Raw genomic sequence first — 24,099 nt, forward strand, 5'->3', positions numbered from 1 at the left:
AGGCAGACTTGGAGATCAAGCAAGATCCTGGTTGGTTAGAATAGGAATCATTATCCGGTCACCTATGGCAATTGTAACTGGTTAGGATTAGTTTCTAGATCTATAACCCTACTCCCCAGACTATATAAGGCGGGCAGGGGACCCCTCTCAAAACATCTCTCGTTGACATATAGCAATACAATCAGGCACAGGACGTAGGTATTATGCCTTCACGACGGCCGAACCTGGATAAAACCTCATGTCTGTCTTGCGTCACCATCTTGTTTGTAGCTTGCGCATCTGTCTGCCGATAATCTACTACCTTGGGCATACCCCAAGGTAGACTGCCGACCATATTTCGTCGATAGTCATTTTGCAAGGTATAAGATGTGTATGTGGTTGTCGGCCATCGTGCCGTTTGTTGCCTAGTGTATGTGGTTGTCGACCATCGTGCCATTTTATTTGTTGCAGGTTTTGGAAACCTCCCCGTGCAGGGGTGGTGCTGCCGAAATTTAGATTTGACACTATTATGTTCCTTTTATTGTTGGAGAGGCTATTGCAATGTCCTCGACTCGTCACTTTGTAGGACAGCAAGGTGAGGCATAAAAGACCCTTCTTTTCGTATCATGTTCGTATATCATGTAACCTAGCTAGGCGTCTTCCATTTGAAAGAGATACGGTTGGAAATATATAGATCTTTACATATCTATAACCGTATCTATTTTGAATTGTCCACATTTTTTGGACAGCCCAAGGATGTGTAGATGCGGTTAGTTTCCATGCTCTACTTCGATCCATGATAGAGTTTCGGCAGCATCTCCCTGTTGTTCTCCGGATACACAATCTCCCTTCTAGGACGTGTATTTGGAGAACAGCGGGGAGGTGCTGCTGAAATTCTGTCTCGGATAGGAGTAGAGCATGGAAACTAACCCCATCTACACATCCTTGGGTGGGATTAGGACCTATCTTCACTTGTTACACAGTATAGGAACGTGTAGATGCAACGTGATTTTTTATATTACTCGCTGATATGCTAGAGGATGGATGACCATGAGTGGATGTACATGGGCCGCTCTAGTCAGACTTCATTGACCGATGAATGGATTGATAAGACCGATGCTTTCTTGGAACGGGCATTTGCAAGGGTTAAAGGAGCTAGTGTCACTTGGTGTCCCTACAGCAAATGTGCAAACATGCGTCGGCAAACCAAGGTGGTCACGGGTAAACATCTTTGCAAGAATGTATTTACGTTAGACTATACCAGATAAATCTACCATGGTGAAGCCGATCGTGGGAGAGACGAGGTCGTGAGACAACGCATCAAGGAATATGATGAGGATGCTGGGGTAGAAGACATGTTAAATGACTATCATGAAGCACACTTCGATGAAGGACGTAGGGAGGAGGAGCCAGAGGCTACCGCAAAGGCGTATTATGACATGTTGTCTGTGGCACAACAACCCCTTCACGGGCATTCCAAGGTTTCTCAACTAGATGCCATTGCACGCCTAATGGCCGTGAAGTCCTAGTTTAGCTTCAGTCGAGACGCCTTCGATGTTATGCTCACAGTTGTTGGCAGCTTGCTCCCAAATGGTCACATCTTGCCAAAGAGCATGTATGAGGCACAGAAACTCCTTTATGCACTTAAGATGCCATACAAGCAAATACATGCTTGTCCGAAGGGATGCATCTTATTTAGGAAAGAGTATGCGGAAGAAAAGTACTGTGTGAAGTGCAAATCGTCTAGGTTCCTAGAGGTAGACTCTGGTGATGGTCAGAAGAGGCAGCTCGCAATCCCCGTGAAGATCCTACGGTACCTTCCTTTCATACCGAGGATCCAATGGCTTTCATGACTAAGGAATCCATGAAACAGATGACATGGCACAAAAATGGACGTCGATACAATCTTGAGAAGATGGTACTCCCATCCGATGGTGAAGCCTAGACAAGGTTTGATGTGATTCATCGTGAGAAAGCTCTAGAGGCTCGTAATGTATGTGTTGCACTAGCAACAGATGGGTTCAATCCTTATGGAATGGCGGCTGCCCCATACACCCGTTGGCCCATGTTCATTATCCCCCTCGATCTCCCCTGTGGCGTCCTCTTTCAACGACAGAACATATTCTTGTCGTTGATAATTCTAGAAAACAGGGAATAATATGAGTGTGTACATGGAGCCTCTGATTAATGATTTGGTTCGTGCTTGGGAGGAAGAGGTATGGACATACGACCGAGCTACAAAGACAAACTTCAAAATGCATGTTTGATACTAGTACTCCCTGCATGACTTGCTGGCGTATGGGATTTTCTGCTGCTGGTGTGTTCACGATAGGTTCCCATGCCCAGTATGCAAGGCTTCTCTAAAGTTCATTTGGTTGATGAAGGGTGGCAAGTATTCTTCATTCAACAAACATCGACAATTCCTTCCTCCTGACCATCCATTCAGACTAGACATCAAGAACTTTATGAAAGATGTCGTAGTTAAAGACTCTACACCATAGATGATGATAGGAGTCGTGGTTCATGCTCAGTTAGACGCTCAAGAGGTCAATAAACAAGAATTTGGTTTTGTGGGATATGGCGAGCAACATGCTTGGACTCAGAAGTCGTGCTTGTGGAACCTCCCCTATTCTAATGATCTTCTTCTTCCACATAACATTGATGTAATGCACACTGAAAAGAATATCGCCGAGGCAATTTTTGGTACAATCATGGACATTCTTGATAAGACAAAGGATAATGTTAAGGCTAGAGTGGATCAAGCGAGGTTATGATAGACCAAAGTTGGACATGGCACCTCCTATAGCCGGCAAGTCATGGAGAAAGCCTGAGGCTAATTTCATCCTGACGAGGGTCCAAAGGAGGGAGGTACTAGAATGGTTCCAAACGTTAATGTTCCCTGATGGGTATGTAGTGAATCAGAAGAGGGGAGTGAACTTAGCTACTATGTGAATCAACGGGCTCAAGAGTCATGATTACCACATATGGCTTGAACGCCTACTTCTGGTGATGGTTCGAGGCTATGTCCCTGAGCATGTGTGGCAGGTGCTAGCGGAGTTGAGCAATTTCTTCCGCCAGCTTTGTGCCAAGGAGTTATCTCGTACCGTGGTTGTAGAAATGGAAAGAATGTCGCTTGTGTTGCTCTGTAAGTTGGAGAAGATTTTTCCACCCGGCTTCTTCAATCCGATGCAACATATGATTCTGCACTTCCCATATGAAGCACGAACGGGGGGCCTGTGTAGAGCCGTTGGTGCTATTCAATTGAGAGATGTCAAAAGGTTCTTCGAACTAAATGTAAAAATAAATGCAAAATTGAAGCATCCATTGTAGAGGCATACATTCTAGAGGAGGTGTCAAACTTCACAACAAAATACTATGCTGACAATCTTCCTAGCGTGCATAATCCACCCCCTCGTTACAATGCCAGCGAAGATGAATCGAGCCTTAGCATTTTTCGAGGGCAACTCGGAAGTGCAAGTGGTGCGACCCACAAGACCTTGAAACATGAAGAGTGGTGCACTATCATGCTGTATGTGTTGACCAACCTATCCAAAGTGGAGCCATACATGCGGTAAGTTCTCAACAAACTTGTTCTCAAGTAGTCACTATTCTATGTCCAACTCCCATGTTTCTCGTTGGTACAGGGAATTTCATCGTCAATTCTGGCGTGAATCAAGGGAACCTACCCGTAGGAAGCTGAGACCCTTCTCAGAGAGGGTGCAGGAAATGGAATGCCTAATTTCATTTCTTGGTTCAAACAGAAGGTACAGTCTAATTTAGCTCATACTTAGTTTGACATTACAAGTTGCTCGTACATGCGAATAATATAACGAACCACCCTGCTTGAACTTGCAGGGCCAAACTGATGTGTCTATGAGTGCCGAGTTGAGACAGGTTGCCAATGGTTGTGCCTATAGGGTTAGGTCGTTTACCAGTTATGACGTGAATGGCTATCGCTTTCACACAACAAGCCATGAGCAGAGTTGGCCCAATCGAAGCACCACAAATACCAGAGTTTTTACGCCAGGCTTTGATAGGGTCGAGTACCACGGAAGAATTGAAGAAATATACAAACTCATGTTTCATGGTTGCAAACCTCTTAATCTAGTCATATTCAAATGCCATTGGTTTGATCCATCAGTAGTGAGACAGACCCCTAATCTTGGGCTAGTCAAAATTCGACAATGATCCGTCTTACTAGGAGACGATGTCTATATTGTGGCTCAACAGGCCACGCAAGTTTATTATCTCTCATACACATGCCAAACCGACGAACATCTTAAGGGTTGAGATGTTGTGTATAAGGTATAGCCACATGGTAAACTACCTGTACCAAACAATGAAGATTACAACATAGACCCCAACACATATGAGAGAGAGTTCTTCAAAGAAGATGGGCTCGAAGGGAGTTTTGAGATAGACTTAACCGAAGCTATTGGAATGGAAGTAGACAATGAAAGGGTTGCTGACAAGGACGTTGGAGATGAGGTTCAGAATGTGAAGGACTTAGAATTACTTCAGCGATTACATTTAGGCAATGATAGTGATGACGACATTCCTCCTTCGGAGCACGGGCATGATTATATCGACACGTGTGATAGTGATGATGAGACTTATGATCAAGCTAATCCTGATCATGATGATTATTTCTAATACATGCATGAGCCGTACTAATTTATTTATTATTTGTCATACCATGTTATTTTTGAAGTATGTTTAGTTTATTTTGCATATCTTTCTAAGTATTATCTGTGCTGATTGGTTTACTCTTTTTAATTGCAGGTGATTGAACAATGGTGGGCGGTACGAGGAAGATCGCGGTGCTTTACGGAAAATTCAAAGTTGCAGCTTTAGGGTTAGCTTTAGGGTTAGCTTCAAGGAAAGGTCAAGGGAGGGGTCAAGGCAGGGGTCGAGGGAAGTGTAAAGGGAAGGGTAAAGGGGCGAGGCCCTCGTCGTCGTCTGAGGAGGAGGAGGAGGAGGTACCTTCCACGCACGCCTCTGGTGACGAGGAGGAGGTACCTTCCACGCACGCCTCTGGTGACGAGGAGGAGGTACAAGAGGAGCAGGAGCATGTGGAGGAGGAGGCAATTGGTTCCCAGGTCTGGTTGCAAGGTCCCTTGACCCTCTCGAGGCGACCGATACCTCTTGATAGACGCCCGGTGATTCAACCTGCTGGGAAAAAAGTAAATAACTTTAGATGTTCTCAATAATTTTTTATTTGATATGTTCAAAATTACATTGGAAACTAATAATTTATCTTAATCACTTGGGCAGGAGTTGGATTAAGGTCAGTGGGTGTGATCACAACCGCAAGGTCAACGGCATCCTTGGACTTTTGTGCAGGCTACACTTCCCTGGCTAGTGTAGTTCGGCGAAGAACAGGTGTCGGCCTACACGTGGGTCCACTACGTCGCCGCCCACGACACCGCTGATCGTGACGGCAGGGTATTCCCCAACAAGGCGGAGCGGGTGAAGGGCAAGCTGTGGGTAAGTATTCCTCACACTACATTGCTCAATACATCACGTTCACTGGACATTCTTGAAGTAATGACTGTATACATCACGTCTATATGCAGGACTTCTACAGATGCCAGGAGGGGTACGAGGCCAAGGCGGCCTCCATCTCTAAAGAAGCAGCCAAGAAGCTCGTGAAGGACATGCACTACGAGGCGCGCGTCCAGGCCATCATCGACTACTATGCTCAACACAGAGGGATGAAGGTTAAAAAAGAAGAGGCAAGAACATTGAACCTTACCCGGGAACAATTCTTGAAGGTAAATATAGAACATTAATACTTACTTTTTATGAGATTAATTACGCTTAATTTCATTTTTTTTCATATGTCATACACTTGATGACGTAGGTGCCTCTGTACTGGTGCGCCCAGCATACCGGGTGCTGGGAATACATGGTGGACAAGTGGTTGGAGCCCGGGTGGGTGGAGACGCACAACGCTTGCCAAGACCGGCGTTTGCTGATGCCACGTGCATCACACCATCAAGGCAGCCTGAGCCTCGACGAATATAGGGAAAAATGGGTACGCGAATTCATTTCTTTATTCTAACACTCAATTATGTATAATTTCAAATCATTTTGCATTTTTGCCACAGTCGACGTCACATGATGGCCAGCCTTGCTCCCAGTTCAAGGCATGGGTTCTGTCCAAAAAGGGCAAGGCGACGGCAAACATCGACTTCAACCTGGAGGACCCGCCCGAGGCGTACAACGATCCCAGCATCCACAGCCGCGTCACTGGGTACACAGTGATGGCAAGGGTGGTTCATGGGTCAGAGTTCGATCCGAGCACCCAGGATCTTGATGGAGAAATCGTGATGAGGGTGGGAGGAGGCAAGAAGCATGGCCGGTACTGGATTGACGACAGTACAATCGACACGGCCTCTACTCCCACTCTCTCCCAGATCCGAGCAAGGAGCACGAGCTCGAGCCCAGCGATACACCCACGGCCAACCACTACACAGTTCCAGATGGAGGCTCTTCAGGTTATTTTTGTTTTATTTATCGTTCGTTGATAGTTACATACTTTAGCTTTGCATTATAACATTGGGATAAAATATTATAGGCCCAGGTGGAAGCAGAAACGAAGCAACGGCAAGAGATGAAGGCGAGGATGAAGGAGATGATTCAGCAGAGGGTGGCGGCCGAGTGGCAGAACATGGAGGAAGAACAACGACTGACGATGCAGAGGATAGAGGAAGAAAATCGGTTGAGGATGGACCAAATGTTCCAATACATGTAGAATTTTGCATCGAGTATAAGTCAAGCTTTGCCACCGCCACCGATGCTATTCCCTTCACCTCAGCCACCCACAACTATTGTGAGTCACTTGACACCTTATACTACAGATTGAATACTTTGACTTAGAGAACTTTAGATGTTAGCATAAAATGACTTAGAGAACTTTAGATGTGAGAACTTTAGGTGGCAGGGGTTTTTTATAGAGGTTTATTAGCGAGATAAGCTAGGGTACGGAGGTGGCGTGCATGGCAGCAAAAGCATATAGTACCAAAGTGCCTGTATACACACATGATAGGATAGAAGCATGCATGGCTGCTGAGCAAGGAAGCTACTACTGCATAGGTGGATGTGGTGTGCCGGCCAGCCAAAAAGCAAGTCTTTGCTTGTGTGCAGGAGATGCCGCAGCTTCCTCTCTCTGACTCTCTCTCTATATATAAGTCCCTCCCTCTCTCTAACTCCCTCTCTAATTTCTCTGTCCTGACCTCAGAGAGAGAGAGAGATTAGGAGGAGCGTGCATTAGTCTAAGACGTCGTCGTTAATGGCCAATGCGATGCATGCAGACTGTGTTTCTCATCAGATCAGGCTTTGTTGTTGTTGCTTAAGCATGTAGTACTACTTTCGTTCTCATCATCATCAGTTAGATATGGTACTAGTTCTGTACGTACTCCCACTTTATTAGTTTAATAATATATATAGTTATTTCCTGGCAGCAGCACAGCACACAAATGCAAGTGGCGTCGTGTCATCACCGCTTACACATCATATATATCATACATACGTACGCATGCAACAGCCTGCGCTGCCTAACCTAGCTCATATATATCATATATAATATAAATTCTCCCAAAATTTAATCAAATAGACTAGAAGCTTCCTTATTAGCTTCCCATGCACAAATACAAGTTAGTACTATATATATACTTACGTGCAAGTATTTTTTCAAGACACTGCTTATACTTTCTGATTGCAGTGAGTTTTTTATATCGGCAGCTCACACATGCAATCTCTTCTCTTTTGTGCAGAATCAATCGGCGGTGTCAAATAATCAGCCTCAAGACCTGGATTTGTCGCAGTGGTTCCAAGGGCCTCCGCAGTGATTGCATTTGCATTTGTGGCTTATTGTAACTTAGTTGTGACTTGTGATGGTTTATTATGCCTTTGATGATGGTTTATTGTGAATTGTGATGATGGTTTATTGTGAATTATGATCATGGTTTTATTATGCCTGTGACATATAATTATGCCTATGATGATGGTTTGTTGTGAATTGTGATGGTTTATTGTGAATCGAGAGGGGTCCGTTATACGTGACAGATTAGTAAAAAGGGGTATTGGTCGCTTTGCCGAGTGTAACACTCGGCAAAGAGAGGAGTTGCCGAGTGTCAAGCCAAAACACTCGGCGAAGCGGTCATTTTCTGTTATTCTGAGAACCTTCTTTGCCGAGTGTTTTGGTTTTGCCGAATGTATTCTAATGAACACTCGGCAAAGTGACCATAAAATCTGGCCGTTGAGCACTTGTTTGCCGAGTATTTTGGGCGTGACACTCGACAAAGTGTCTAAACTTTGCCGAGTATTGTAGCCTTGACACCGAGTGTTTTGGGCTTGAACTTTGCCGAGTGTTTTGGGCTTGACACTCGGCAAAATTGAGAAACTTTGCCGAGTGTTTTTCCGCCGTGCACTCGGCAAAAGCGCTATCACCGTGCCATCCCGTTAACTTTTTTTGCCGAGAGTTTATTTTTATCGAGTGTTTATTGACACTCAGCAAATCATTTGCCGAGTGCGTGATAAAAAACACTCGGCAAATAGCTGTTTACCGACACTATAGATGTCGTGTGTTTTATGCCGAGTGTTACACTCGGCAAAGCCTTTGCCGAGTGTTACACTCGGTAAAGCCTTTGCCGAGTGTTTTTGGGTCTTGGTCGAGTGCCCCCGGCACTCGGCCAAGCTACTGTATCCCGTTGTGAATAAGATATATGAGCCATTTGTTGAGGTAAAACATAGTCAGATTTATGCTATTAGTGTGATTTGCACCTAGAGTGGCACACTTAACGAGTTTAGGGATATGCATTTTGAGAGTTCAGAAGACTTAGTGACACCATGAGACAACTTTGTGGACCGCTGGTGTATTTTACTCTTTCGGGACGGATAGAGTATTTGGTTGTTTTCAGCATGCGGTTTTCTTATGCGGACTGCCTGCTTGATTACCACAGTGCTTCCACAGGCGGTCAGGTTCCCCTCCTAGCCAACTGCATAGGTGGCTTGCCATATAAACTGCCTGCATAGAGGAACCTAGGTGTCTCTAAAAATAAGTTTTTTTTATAGTGATCCTACTACATGGAACATAAAGTTTTACTCAAGACTCTTACATGCTCAAGTAAATTCCCCACAATTATACTCAATGCTAGCAAATCTCTACTGCTGGAACATTGCACATATATATGTTGTTATATGGGGCGTATACGTACAATATGCAATCCACTCAACCACCTTAGTGCCTAAGCACCCATGTCTATGCGGTCATGTGCTTTGAGATTCACCGTGTTTGATGTTTGCATCTACTTGAGATATGAAACGTCAAAAAACATATAATCACTATAGTTGCAATACTGGTTAAAAATGAGTTGCATTGACTTTCAAATTTCACTTACAGGTAAATCAGTGGTATAGAACATTTGAGACCCAAACTCCGAAGTCTCATATTAATCAAACATGTGTATCTGATGGTTCATGATATGGGTGTGCCTAATGTTGGTGTAATCTATGCATGACCTCCTTGCACATAGCAATTGGACTCAATGAACAATCTAGCCAAACCCACAAAGTCAGGCTGCCACCAGTCTCCGTGAACTAGTACCTTCGGCTACGTTTGAGTCCTGGAATCCAAGGATGTTTACCAGGAATACTCTTTTAATCTTAGATAATCACTTTGTTTGGTGAAATAACCAGGAATCTAATTAGGAACCTCAGATTACTTTAATAGTCTCGTTGGGTCTTGCGGCATTCTAGCTACTTTGTCCCGACCATGCATCCGAGGTGACGTGAAAGGCACAAAGGCCACCAGAGACAAGAATCATGCAGGAAGAACCTCCAAGCTTTTTCATTGTAATATATTATTTTTCAAAAAGTGAAAGTCCGTGTACCACAAATTCGGTTTCCCCTAGAAAGGATGCATTCATACATTACCGAGTAGCAGGACTCTTTGTCAATGTATTTTTATTATATATTTTAGAATGTCATAGTTGAATGTTGAAATTTCATAGTTCAACATTATTCTAATTTATATCTTTTACACCGAGTTTGAAAATTAAAGTTTATACTTTAAATTAATACCAGACTTATGAATTTCATACCCACAAATTGCCAGAACTTATGCTTGAAAGTTTTGAAACATGAATTTGGGATATCAAATTTTGTTGTCCTCCAAATCTTGGAATCAAGAATTAAGAATAAATTATTGGAAATATAAGATACAGTAAACTATTCAAACCCTGAGGCAGGCCGGGTTTCGGTCCAAGCCTGGAAAGGCCGGGGCAAAAATGAAAAGCCCAAGTCCGCTGTCAGGTTGAAATTGCAGGCCCGAGTACACCTAATTACTGGTCAGGCTCGGGTCTGATTCAGACGGGCTTAAGCTGTTACGTGTATTTTTTGGGTTTTGCCGGGCTTCAGACCGAAATTCAAAGGCCGAGTCTAGCCAGGTGGTTGCACAGGCTCCAAACTGGAGCCCGAGACTGTCCTGTACGGTTGGTCAGGTCGGGTTGGTCGGGCCGAGCTATTCATGAACAAGTCTAAGATACAACTTTGACACGAAGTCCAATGTCTTGAAACAAGATATAACGTTTTGGGACCACTCTCATGAACACAACACAAAAATAATTAATTATTACTTCTGGAGCCCCTAAGAAACAACGACACGTTATTATGTATTGAAGGTTGTCTACAACTCAATTTAATGATCTTTTGATGTGGTACCGTTCACTACCGGAGACCGGCTCTTTGCCGAGTGCCAAATGGTTTGCCGAGTGTTGTTTTTCAGGCACTCGGCAAAGACGCCTTTGCCGAGTGTTTTTTTTTGACACTCGGCAAAGAGGCTATTTGCCGAGTGTTTTTTTTTTGACACTCGGCAAAGAGCTTCTTTGCCGAGTGTTTTTTTTTTGACACTCGGCAAAGAGCTTCTTTGCTGAGTGTTATTTTTTTTTTGACACTCGGCAAAGAAAATTTCAAAGCACATTTTGAAGTAGTAAATTAATTCAAATGAAAAAGTTTTCAACTACAAAGTTGTATAACTCATCAAGATGTACAATATTTGTTTTGGTCTTTTCTTCATACGACAAAGTGAAAATAAATTTGTTCACAAATCTAACATATCTCTCTTGTAGTTTATGAAACTACAAGAGAGATATATAAGATTTGTGAACAATGTTAAAACGACCATGTCGGATGAACAGATGACCAAACAACCAAAATAAACTTTGTAGATCTCGAAAAGTTATGAAACTTTGTAATTGGCAACTTTTTGATTTGAAAACATCTTGTCATGCAAAACTGCGTTTGAATTTCAAAATTTTAAAATTCGAACTTTTCAAACGACCTCGGATGAAAAAACAACCAAAATAAACTCTGTAGACCTCGAAAAGTTATGAAACATTGTAGTTGACAATTTTTTGATTTGAAAACATCTTGTCATGCAAAACTGTGTTTGAATTTCAAAATTTTAAAATTCAAATTTTGTAAACGACCTCGGATGGAAAAACTTCCTAAACTAAAAGTGTAGATCTCGAAAAGTTATGAAACTTTGTAGTTTACAACTTTTTTATTTGAAAACATCTTGTCATGCAAAACTGTGTTTGAATTTCAAAATTTTAAAATTCAAATTTTGTAAACGACCTCGGATGAAAAAACTTCCTAAATTAAAAGTGTAGATCTCGAAAAGTTATGAAACTTTGTAGTTTACAACTTTTTTATTTGAATTCGTTTAGGGCCTCAAACATGCAATTTACACTCGGTTTAGTATAATATATTGGGAACTAAAACGGAATCCAGACACAAGTGAGAGTGTGGTGTAGTGGTAGAGGAGGTACGTGCACAGCGAGAGGTCTCGGGTTCGAATCGCGTCGGCCGCGTAGCCATGAAATTCACGCGAAAAATGTCGTAGATGGGTGGGCGCTGGCCGGTGGGGGCCTCCATCGATAAAAAAAATTCCATTTTTTTTGGGTAAAAATTCCCAATTTTTCGGGTTTTTTCGGTTTCAACTTTGCCGAGTGTCGGGCTTTGCCGAGTGCCCGATAAAAGACACTCGGCAAAGTTGGCTTTGCCGTCACTGTTTTTGACGAGTGCTGTTCACCGAGTGTTACACTCGGTGAACCATTTCCCGAGTGTTTTATGTCTTTTACCGAGTGTTTCGGGCACTCGGCAAACTCAAGGAGTCCGGTAGTGGATGGATTTGGCAACACGATATTATGCACTGGGAGTAGCTGTAGTAATTGTTATATACTTAGGATCATTAGGAGCAGATCTAGCGGGTGGAAACTTTACTAATCATGGCATAAACAAGTAGATTATCCTAGTACATGAACTAGAGAGAAAGAAGAGAGGGGAAGAGGGGTAGAAGGGGCTGACCGTCCTGCTTGGAGGCGGATGAAGCCATGGAGTCGGTGGTGAAGTCGACGTCGGGGTGAGTGGCTCCGATGAAGGTGCTGAGGTGCTCGTCCCGGCGGCGTAGATCTAGTGGTGAGGGCGGTGGCGCTGGCAGTCGCTGTCAGCGCTGCCCTCTCGATCGGACTAGGGTTAGGATGTCGATGGGGAGTTGACGGCTACGGTGAACCTCGTACCCAGAGCCCCGGCCCCCATCTTCCTCTTTATAGCGTCGCGCGACGGGGGTCCACCAACAATGATTGGGTTGGGCGCCCCCGATTAGGGCGCGGATCAAAGGCCCAAATTAGCCGTTGGACCAACTTGGTGGAGATCAACCTAACAGTAATATGCGGTGTTTCACTATTTCACCCTTAATGGATTTTCTGGGCCATTTAGTGAACACGAAGATTTTCCTTTAGTTTTCTGCCTCGGTATATACGTCATGGATCTTGAGACCTGTATTTTTTCTGATTTTTTATTTATAGTAATTAACAATCAAGAAATTAAATATGTAGTAAATATAGGCATATTTCAAAAAATTGGAAGGGTGCTAGACATATTGATTTTTTTTTTAATTTTAACCTTTTTTCGAAACTAATTTAAAATCTAACACTGTCGGTTTTTTAAAAAAAACGAACACTTTTGGCCGCGCCAATGGCCCTGGCGTGGCCAAATGCCTGTGTCGTGCCATGCATGGCGGCGCGGCAGAGGCCTGACATGGCGGCGACCATCACCGCGGACCGCTGACGTGGCAAGGCTCTGCCGCGCCACCGATCTTGGCGCGGCAGTGCCGCGCCCTGATCCATGGCGCGGCAGAGCCGGTTATACCCTCGCAGCCAGTCCCGCTGCCCGAGCACCAAGGATGGCTAGTCGTCGCTCTCGCGCCTGTCCGTCGCCACCGCGGCCGCCCGTCGCCAACCACGTCGGCCGCCGCGCCACGAACGGCGGCAGCCCCAACCGCCGACCCTCCATTGCCGCCTCCCTCTCTTCCCTTCCATTCCCCGGCCGCCTCCATCCCTCCTCGTCGTCGTTTAAGGTAATGACGCACATTTTATTTTCATTTGAATGGTGGATAGGATATTATGAATGGAGTTAAGGTTAGCAGAAAAATTATATTTGTGAACTATGGTGAAGATATAAGTTTGATTTTGTCAATGTTAATGTTAATTATTTAGTTAGAAGTATGTTTGCCATGTATTTTTTTGTTGCTATAATTGTTGTTTATAATATTTTAGTTGCATTACAAATGATTACATTTTTCATTAATTTGCGTTGTTTTGATTGATGTTTAATTTGAACCGTTTTATTAGATGGAAGACATGTTTCGGGAGCAGTTATGGCGAAAACGGGGTCGTCCTAGAGAAATGTACCCCGACGAGTCTAGCAAAGATGCTCCCGTCCCTCTTGAATTCGCTGTCCCTAATTGTGACTGTGGTCGTCCGGCCGACGTGTTTCAATCGAGACATCCGGACACAACGGCTCGTTGCTTCTACACGTGCAGTCGTTTTAATGTAAGTAATTATTTCCATATATTTTTCTTTTCATTTGTATTAATAGGTTACTAATATTTTGTTGATTTTTTGTTGTGTAGGACCATGAGAGGTGCCTTTTCTTTCAGTGGATCGACGGTGCAGACAAGTTTGACCCTAGGTACCTCCTTTTCGACGATTGCTGGAGAGGGCGACATCCACGAGACCACTTCAAGCGGTGGGTTCCACCTCCCCCTAACCCCCCTCCAATGACGGCTAAGGAGAAGCACTTAGCCGCAGATAGTCGACTCGAGGAACCTCCTCTGTGCCATTGCGGAGACCGAGCCGTGATAAACCCTGACAATATGTTGAAGTTTGTGTGTCCAAACAAACATGAAGTAAGTGCAAAGTGTATTTGTTCAAAAGTTGAGCTATACAGTCATTGCTTATACAGCCTACTGCAGTTGAATGAAACTGCTCCTGCGTCAACTGACCGTCCAAATCATGTTATCCTGAGTTGCTTCCCCTTCGACCCCTAATTCTTGTTAATTGCCTCCAAAACCATCAATGGACGGGCCGTCCTGAACACCCTGCATCCTGTACCCATTCTTCACCACCACCTCAGCCATGGGCACATTGAAACCTTGGAGAACCCTAGTGTAGCAGGACCAGTGAGCAGGGTCGCGCAAGGGCATGATGACATAGTGTGCTCTAGTCTTCCCAGTATCAAACCTCCCCTTCAGTGTGAAATCACCCTCAAACTTTGTATTCAAACAGACACAAAGGTCGTTGAAGCTAGGAGGTTCATCAAACCATTCTAATTCTTCTTCCATATCCTCAAACATACCATCTTCTCTCTTAACACTTCCTCCGTACAAAACTCTAACACAACAATCCATCTGCAAAAGCATTTCAAGAAACTTCATCAAATCGTCGAAATCATCGTACATAATGTCCATACTAACATTATTACATTTTCTAACTATAACTGTACTAACTAATCAAATATTAACATCTATACAAGGCTAACTACAACAACTTATTAAACTAAATCCAATGTACAACTAAAGTCAATAACTGTACTAACTAAACTACCTTACTTTACTACCTATACTAACTTATTATATTACGTATACTAACTAAACTAACTAACTTTACTAACTATACTAACTATGCTTTGATAATTTTACTAACTTTATTAACTGTGCTAACTATATTAGTGGAGTACCTCGCTGCAGCGCGCAAGACCGGGCCGGGAGGCGCGGGCGCAGGCCTAGGCGGGCAGCCGCCCTGCGTGACCGGAGGTTCTGGCTGGAGGGGGAGGCGCGCCTGCGTGCGGACGCGACGGCTGCACCGGGCGGCCGACGGCCTGGCTGCCTGGCTAGCGCGGCTGGCTTACTGCCTGGCTGAACGTGTCTGGCTTGCTGGCGCGGGGCTGGCTGGCGTGGGCGGACGCAGCCGCGACGGATGGCGTCCTCGGCGGCAGGCAGGCGCGGGCGAAGGTGGGCGCGGCGACAATGCTGCCTTGATGCGTTTCTCGCGGAACGACGACTGCTCGGACAAGAGACCGCGGCGGTGGTTATACCCGGCTCTACCACGCCACGGATCAGGGCGCGGCACTGCCGCACCAAGATCGGTGGCGCGGCAGAGCCTAGCCACGTAAGTGGTCAGCGGTGATGGTCGCCGCCACGTCAGGCCTCCGCCGCGCCGCCATGCATGGCGCGGCACAGGCATTTGGCCGCGCCAGGGCAATAGACGCGGCCGAAAGTGTTAATTTAAAAAAAAAATCGATAGTGTTAAATTTAAAATTAGTTTCGAAAAAATATTAAAATTAAAAAAAAAATCGACATATTAGGCCAATCCCAACCCAGAAATTGCTCAATAGTTTCTTAGTTGCCACATCAGCTAAAGAAACTACCATCGAAACTACGTCACACAACGCTGTAAATTCTTGGCTGGGCCCGTAGTAATTTTTTTATTCAATGCCTCAGTCGTTTCTCTGATCCTCTGCTCCATGCCGGCGAGCATGGCCGAGTGCACGGCCGTCTTCCCTCCACACCGGATCTCGCTGGAAACTAAGTGTTGCCCCAACACAAAACAGATCGCTTCTTGAGGCTTTGGACCAAGAGCCGACGTCGTTTCTCGCAGGAGAAATCGTTTCCTCAAATTCTCTTCTCTCACATCATTATTTTTTGTTGCCACGTCAGTTTTTCGTCTGCGTGGCAGCTCATTCAATTCCAAGGTAACGATGATAGATTTTGCGTCGGGACTGGCTAGCTAGCGTCCATAGCCTAGTGCGGCCTGACCAACTTAACACGAAGCCACCGTCCGGTGCTGGTCGACACCAGGAACAAGAAGCCGCCGTTTGCATGGTCCTCAGTGGCACTGGCAGAAACCTTCGTTCACCTTGTTCCCTCTCTTCTGGGGTCGCTACTGGAAACTCGAATACTCCTGTGTGTAAAAACCTATAGAAAAATACGAATCCGACAGAAAAATATTTTTTCGATGATGTACCAACAGAAAATAACCCACATAAATAGAATGACAAAAAAATTGAGTTTTTCTGTCGGTTCTCCGTCAGAAATAGTTTTTCTATCGGTCTTACACGCATAGAAAAATTATGTTCGCCCAGATAAAAAATATTTTTTCTATGTGGATATCCATACATAAAAAAAGAAATCAGTGTTTTCCTAAACGCTAAACGGTAAACAGTCGGTCACCTACCATTTAGCTATTATTCAGGCAAAACGTCCTATTATACAGGCTAAACGACCAATTAAATGGGGTAAACGGGTGATTAAATGGAAACGGCGGACCACCGTGTAGCGTTTACACGGTGTTTAAACGGGCTAAACGACCGTTTAGGCGAACAGTGAAAGAAATAAACGCACAGAAAAAATATGTATTTTTCTGTCGATTTAGCTGAACTCACAGAAAAAAAAGAAATAAATGCACAAAAAAAATATTTTCAAACAGTAGCAACATCATATTAAAATTTATATTGTCCATACAGTAATTTCATGGCACATCACAACATACTGTAGTCGCATTAGAACACATCAGATCTTATAACATTATGAGTAGCATACACCAATGTTTGCCTAGTTTAAAATATTCACATGATGACATGTCTAGTGGAACAGCAACAAATACTAAAGGATGATAAGTACTGGTATGTTCTGTACATGTTAGCAAAGCTACATCTATCACCATTGACCCAGTGCCAATCGACAAGAAAGGCAAAATAAAGGTGCTTCCCTGCTGCCCTACGCCGCCATGTGCACCCACGTTAGGATGTGCTTCTGAGATAGCACCAACCTCCATGCCTGTTTCCATGCCGCAGGTCTGCAGGCTCTATATTTTGCAACATAGAATGCGAAAAAACATGAGCAATGGATACTAGATTGTCCAACTACGAGCCAATTTAACAGAAATATTAACTTAACCAATAGATACCTGCGTCACAGCCACTTGGAGTTAACTATGTGCACTATGTGCCTAAAATAAGGAAGCAATAAGCAGTTCAAAATGATACTGATTATGGAACAAGATATAACAGTTCTAGTTTAACTAGATAGATCAGCTCAGCACTACAGACTAGAAGCATATAGATCTTTTAGATACACCTAGGCTATTATATATTGCAGGCATGTAAGCTTCAGGGGTTCCTGATACTTGGACTGTCATAGACTACCTATAACAATGTTCTCAACTTACTAATTTTGTGGTCTGGTTGCAATGTCATAGTGTCGTGCTCTAATGCCCTGCTGTGGTTCCTTAATATAGCCTGCTGGCTGCTGCTTAGCCTGAAAAATAGGAAGAATGCATTAATTTCTTAACATACTGATTATCGGATGTTCCTAACATATTAATTCTCAAATATTCCTATTCCTATCCTGTCTGTAATCTAATAAATGCATAAATAGTCATAAGATAAATCTTATACCTACAGATGTGCCTTTCAACAGAACTTGCACCAAAGTAGATTGAGTAAAAATAATTTTGTTCAGTAGATGACCAGCACACATCATCACAAAATTCGTCCTCAAATCAAATCACTAACAATCCCCATTCAAATCTCGTTTTCCTCTGCTCCTATGACAGCAAAAACAGCCAACAGCTCGAACGAGCATTTTATCAAAGAAGTTATAGGCAAGTAGATTAGTCATTAGCTGTATACCACATAACAGCAAGCAGACTAGCGTGGCTTGAAGGAAGGAAGGTAGATTGTCAGCAATCATATTACATCATATATTCTTTTAGCTTGAAAGCAACAACGAGGGCATAGGCTGTATGTGTGCATCTCACTGTACTACAAGTTATTGAAAGGCTAAAGAGCCAAATTAGCTTATTCAGAGAAATTAACACATGTACCACCTGACGCTTAATTGATCTATTCTCAGAAAAAAATACATTAGCTTGTATTAAACATGTCATCTCTACAATAGAATTAGAGAAAAAAAAAATCCTTCACTATATTTCAGGAAACTCAGCGGTATAGTACTAAGCTAGATAAGTAAATTGCAAACAGATCATGATGGAAACATATACACTATGTTGGCTTGTAAGCATTTTCGGTATGGATGAAGGATACTGTAATAGGTGCACAGTTGGCATAGTGGACTGCTCAGGTATGGCTTAACTAATTTAAAGGGGGGAATTCCTGGTGTGCCATTAAAAAAGATCGCAATGTTCTATGTGCCTCTAGAAAAGTTCAGCGGTCTTTAGCGCCACTGCTCTAACTTTTTTGTGCCCTCCATGCCACTGCCGTCAGTTTGGGCTCTAACGCCGTCAAACTGCAGGTGTGAAAAGTCGAAAATACCCTTAAGTATAAATATGTCATTAATTTTTTGAGCATCTTAACGACTTCAAATGAGAAAACTCAAAACTAGAAAGTTGTAGATCTCGTCGAGATCTATAATTTTCATATAAAAATTATCTTCATTTAATTCCGCAAAAAAAAATGATTTGATATGATTAATATATCTTACAAAAATCATATCTTTTTTTTGCGGAATTAAATGAAAATAATTTTTATATAAAAATTATAGATCTCGATGAGATCTACAACTTTCTAGTTTTGAGTTTTTTCATTTGAAGTCGTTAAGATGCTAAAAAAAATTAATGACATATTTACACTTAAGGGTATTTTCGACTTTTGACACCTGCATTTTGACGGCGTTAGAGCCCAAACTGACGGCAGTGGCATGGAGGGCACAAAAAAGTTGGAGCAATGGCGCTGAAGACCGCTGAACTTTTTCAGGGACATATAGGGCATTGCGATCTTTTTTAATGGCACACAAGGAATTCCCCCAATTTAAAGCCAGAGCAAGCAGCAAAGTTGCATATGCACAACACAAACAGGAATAGTTTAAGATACACAATCAAGAGCAAGCAGCACAGTTGGCCGTTGATTTATCTTTATTGAAATAGAACAGATTAGTAGGATGCTTGGCCTGCAACGGCAAGCAACTAATTAAGAGTGTCACATCAAACTAACCAAACTACTTCACGACTATTAAAGCTATCAACACTATGTAAGCTCTGCCCAAAAATTCAGAATGCACAAGCACAACAATGATAAAAGCAGAACAGCGCGGTTTCTACACAAATCATCACCATTACGACGTTACCCCGGCAGTCATGAACATAGAAATTACCCGAGGGGCAACCCTAACCCTAGATCCCCAATTTGCGGCACATGACAAGATAGGCACAAAACCATCGGGGAAGGAGCTCACCACGGCGATGCATGCCCGATCTCTGCAGTGGTCGGAAGAGCACGACAGTGAGGGGAAGGGGGCAGCACGGACAACATCATAGCCTGTCTAGGGGGTGGCCAGCCCAGCTAGGGCCTCGGCGGCGACATGGCTAGCAGCGCCGTCAGCGGCGGATCCAGGAAATATTTCAGGGGGCTGAACAACACTGCTGCTCGATCTTAAGTCTCAGCCCCCCCTACACTATAGAACTTTGCCTAAAAATTCATGGGGGCTCCACAGGGGGTTCCACTGCTCCGGTATGGGTAGGGGGGGCTCGAGCCCCCCCCCCCCCCCCCCGCCCCACCGTTGGATCCGCCCCTGAGCGCCGTGTAGCGCGCAGCTGCGGCCTGCCCGGCAGCCCGGCGGTGCGCCCATCCATCCCCGGCTATCGTTGGTGGCGGCCGGCATGGCCAGCGAAGCCGGCTATGGCCATTGGTGGCGGGGAGGAAGAGGAGGGGGTGCCGGTGCTGCACGAGGAGAAGCTAGAAGCAGGGGAGGTCGCCATGGGAGAAGCAGCAGGGAACGACGTCGGCGTCGAGAGAGGAGTCCACAAGAGCGAAGACCGAGAGAGAGACCACGGGGTACGTATGGGAGGAGATAAGGTGCAGGGGCTACTCCCGTGCGTGTGGTGAAGAGGTAGGGTTTGGGAGGGAAACAATGTTCTCAACCATTGGATCGAGAGATGGACGGCTGGTATCAACCGAAGTTGCAGCTAGGCCTATGGGAGGTATTGGGCTTATCTCTCATTTTGGGCTAAAATGGAGTCCCCTTTGCCCAAGACTATTTTTCTTTTTTTTTTCATTTCTTTTGCTGGTAGAAATGTATTAGGTTCTAAGATATTAAAAATGATTTCAAATGAAGATGCTGTCAACAACAAAGTAGTAAAACTCATTGATATCTACAACTTTGATTTTGGTCCTTTTTTCATATGAGTTTGTTTGAATAATTCAAAATTTGAATTTCAAAATATGAAAACTATGACAGAATTTTGGGATAGCAAATGACTTCAAATAAAAAAATCATAAACCACAAATTTATAAAACTCATCAAGATCTACAACTTTTATTTTGGTCATTTCTCTATCGGACTTTGTTTTAACAATTCAAATTTTGAATTTCAAAAAATGACAACTTCAAACAAGATTTTGAAATAGCAAATGATTCCGGCTAAAAAAGTCATCACCAACAAAGTTGTACAACTTACCAAGGTCTACAACTTTTATTTTGGTTATTTCTTCATCTGACATAGTGTTAGTATACATTATTCACAAATCCATAAATCCCTCACATAGTTTATGAAATTATATGAGACATATGTCAATTTGTGAACAATGTTACTATCACTTTGTCGGATAAAGCAATGACCAAAATAAAAGTTGTAGATTTTGATGACTTCAACAACTTTTATGTTCATGACTTTTTCAGCTGAAATCATTTACTGTTTCAAAATAATGTTTGAAGTTGTCATTTTTTGAAATTCAAATTTTAAATTGATAAAACAAAGTCACATGAACACAATAAATTGATAAAGCATGATTTTAGAAAATTTGAGAAAAAAAATCATCAAATTTGGAGTTAGTATGAAGGCGAAAGACTAGTTACAAGTTTTAGAGAGATTAAAAAAAATTGCGCTTGTTCGTATGAAGTTAGTGTGAGGGCGCTTGTTCTATTTTTCTGTGTGTGTTTACTTTTTTCTGTGCGTGTTATAGAAACCCACATAATAATTGTAATTTTTCTATGTATTTTTGGAACCCACAAAATAATTACTAGTTTTTTTGTGTGTACCGAAAAAAACACGTAGAAAAATTCATCGTACAGGAGTATTCGAGTTTCTAGCCGTGCCTACGTGCGCCGCTTGTCATCGATCTGCATGCATGCCGTAGCTTTCCCTCGATCAATTTGTGTCAATCATAACCTTCGTTCTGGCAGAATGCAAGATGGCAGGCATACCGTTCTACGGAGTGTCTCGTAGCAACAGCGAGGAAGCTACCATGTGCTCGGAAAAGAACCATATAGCACAGAAGAATCCACGTGTACTCAGTGTTTTAAATCACGGGCTATGGTCTAAAACAGCTAATATTGAAGCTAAATGAGGCTACCATGTGCTCGGAAAAAGAACAATATAGCACACAAGAATATACTATTTTGATTTACAACGAAAATTTGTTTAAATTAGAGCCAAATATGATTTTACACATTTAAACTTTGTTCAAATTCCAAAAGCTTTTAAAAAATTTAAACCATACAAAAAGTTTTTGTTGAATGTTGAGTGTTTGTTAATTTTCTAAAGTTCATTTTTCTCATGTTGTGCCTTTTCAAAACTCAATTTGAATTTAATCTCAAAATCCTTCTTTTGAAAAAATTCTAAAACCCAAAACCCTTCTCGGGGCGCCCCACCCTCTTTCTCTCCCCGTGGCCCAGCCCCTCCTTCTCTCTCCTCTTTTCTCCTCTGGCCAAAGGCCCACTCCCACTCCCCCTCCCCCTCCTTCCCCTCTCCCCGCTCAGCTCACGGCCCATTCTTCCCTCCCCACGCGTGGCGTAGCCCTGCCCGCGACGAAGCCACCTCCCTCTCCTCTCTCTTGTTTGCCTTTCCCGCGCAAAAACGCCTTCTACGAGGATGTCGCCGCTGTCGTCTTCCTCCCGCCACGACGCGCACGCGATGCGTGCGCTCTGCTGCCCAGAGCTATGGATGACATCGTGCGCTGTGCGTTACGTCATCACCCCCACATCACCCTCCTCACTCCGCCATAGCCTGCACAGCTCGCCGTACCGCGGCATGCGGTTTGTTGGCGGTCTTTACTGATCAAATCCAGTGCCAATTAAGTAACAAAAAGAGGAGAAATTAGGAAATTTAATCACTTATGCATTTACTATTTAACTAGTTCCACATGTATTTGGAGACACATTATTTTGCAGGTCATAAACACGAATACATGGAATAATTCATCAAAAGGCGCTTTCAGACGCTGATTCACGCAAAGAAGCAAGAGAGGCGCCACCAACACCAACTCCAAATAGGCAAAACCCACCGGGGCACCGACCCTTGACCAGCCCACGGCCTGCCATGCAAAGGCGGTGGCCAGAGGCGCCAGTCAAGGGCCGACCGCCCCCTCCTGGACGCCGCCCTGCCTCTCCTTGCTATGGCGGTGGCATGCTGTCATGCTATGGCGGTGGGAGTTGGGGATGTGCCAAGAATAGGCTTCGAGCACCGCCTCTCCACTTGTATAAGTAGGGGGTACCCCCTCCCTCTTACAACACACAATCAAGAGAGCAAGGAAGAGAGGGAGAGTTTCATTTCATTTAGCTTCAGCTAGAATAAAGAGTGCAGTGAGTGAGGGAAGAGTTGAAAAAGTGCCAGGGTTGTCGGCAACCTCCCTTAGTGTACTCGCTACACTTAGCGAAAGCATGTCGGAGCTAGGTACTCCTTCGCTTGTACCTCTATGAGCAACTTACTACTTGGAGTAAGTAGTTTGTGTTTAACTTTGGTATTGATAAACTAAGAAAAGCTATCTTTTGTTCATTATAAACTTGTGGGTTCGTCGTCCGTCCTTTGTGGCGGTTGCTCTAGTAGAAGGGCCCTGATAGAGACAGATAACCCTTGCATGCACGCTAGAGTAATAGTCGATAGCGTAGACGTGGTGTCTAGGCTAGAAGCTATCTTCGTTTACCTTGTTCCTCATGGTAGAGGGGTAGGCGGCAGGTGGTGACAGCTCTATCCATCCCTCATGCTCCCCCACATCTAGGTTCGACGTAGGCTACAGGCCGGCAACGCTTGGTAGACCAGGTGTTCTCTGGTGCCCAACACAAGTTTATAGTGTCAAAGTTATCTTAGCTTAGGATATCGATCCTTAGAAAAACCTCACTACCCAAGCTACCTCTCTCTTGTTTTCTTTAGGTGAACTAGCTAAGAGACTTACACATTCGTTCCTTTAGGAAATTACAATACCCTGAATATCCCTGGGGAAAGTGCTACAACGGTGTATCCGTGTGCTTGCGGATTCATCTGCTTACGCTAAGAAACACCAACAAGCATTTCTAGCGCCGTTGCCGGGGAACGATTGTCGTTCTAGTCTTCGAACCTAGTCACCTGTGTATCTTTTATTTTACTTTTCTTTTCTTTTTTTTCTAATGGAGCACCAATCAATTCACCAACTTTCTGCTCCCAAGGGCGAGTTCTTAGAGCCACCACAATCTTTGAAGCCAATCATAGCTTCTAGCTATGAACTCCGCCCTGGCTTTATAGCCATGGTTCGGGAACAAACCTTCTCAGGGTTTGATTATGAAAACCCCTACCACCACTTAAGGGAATTTGAGCAGCTCTGTGCCTGCCTGACCATTTCAGGCATGTCACAAGACACACTTCGGTGGAAGTTGTTTCCCTTCTCACTTGATGAGAGGGCAAAACAATGGTATGCCCATAACATAGGGAAGGTAGCTGGCAATTAGGAAGAACTAAGGAACAGATTCTGTCTAGCGTTCTTCCCTATATCCCAAATTGCTGCCCTA

The 24,099-nt window shown here is 43.8% G+C and overlaps 1 long non-coding RNA gene across 1 annotated transcript; it reads right to left on the reverse strand.

Annotated features, from left to right (window-relative positions):
• Positions 1 to 16,884: 16,884 nt before the first annotated feature.
• Positions 16,885 to 19,681, reverse strand: LOC136490263 (uncharacterized). The gene is made up of 3 exons (XR_010767570.1): positions 19,577 to 19,681; positions 17,553 to 17,641; positions 16,885 to 17,189 (listed from the first exon to the last, which is right to left on the reverse strand). It is a non-coding gene; the product is annotated as an uncharacterized lncRNA (long non-coding RNA).
• Between the last annotated feature and the right edge of the window lie 4,418 nt (positions 19,682 to 24,099).

Source organism: Miscanthus floridulus, chromosome 10 (assembly GCF_019320115.1).
Source record: "Miscanthus floridulus cultivar M001 chromosome 10, ASM1932011v1, whole genome shotgun sequence".
Lineage (NCBI taxonomy): Eukaryota > Viridiplantae > Streptophyta > Magnoliopsida > Poales > Poaceae > Miscanthus > Miscanthus floridulus.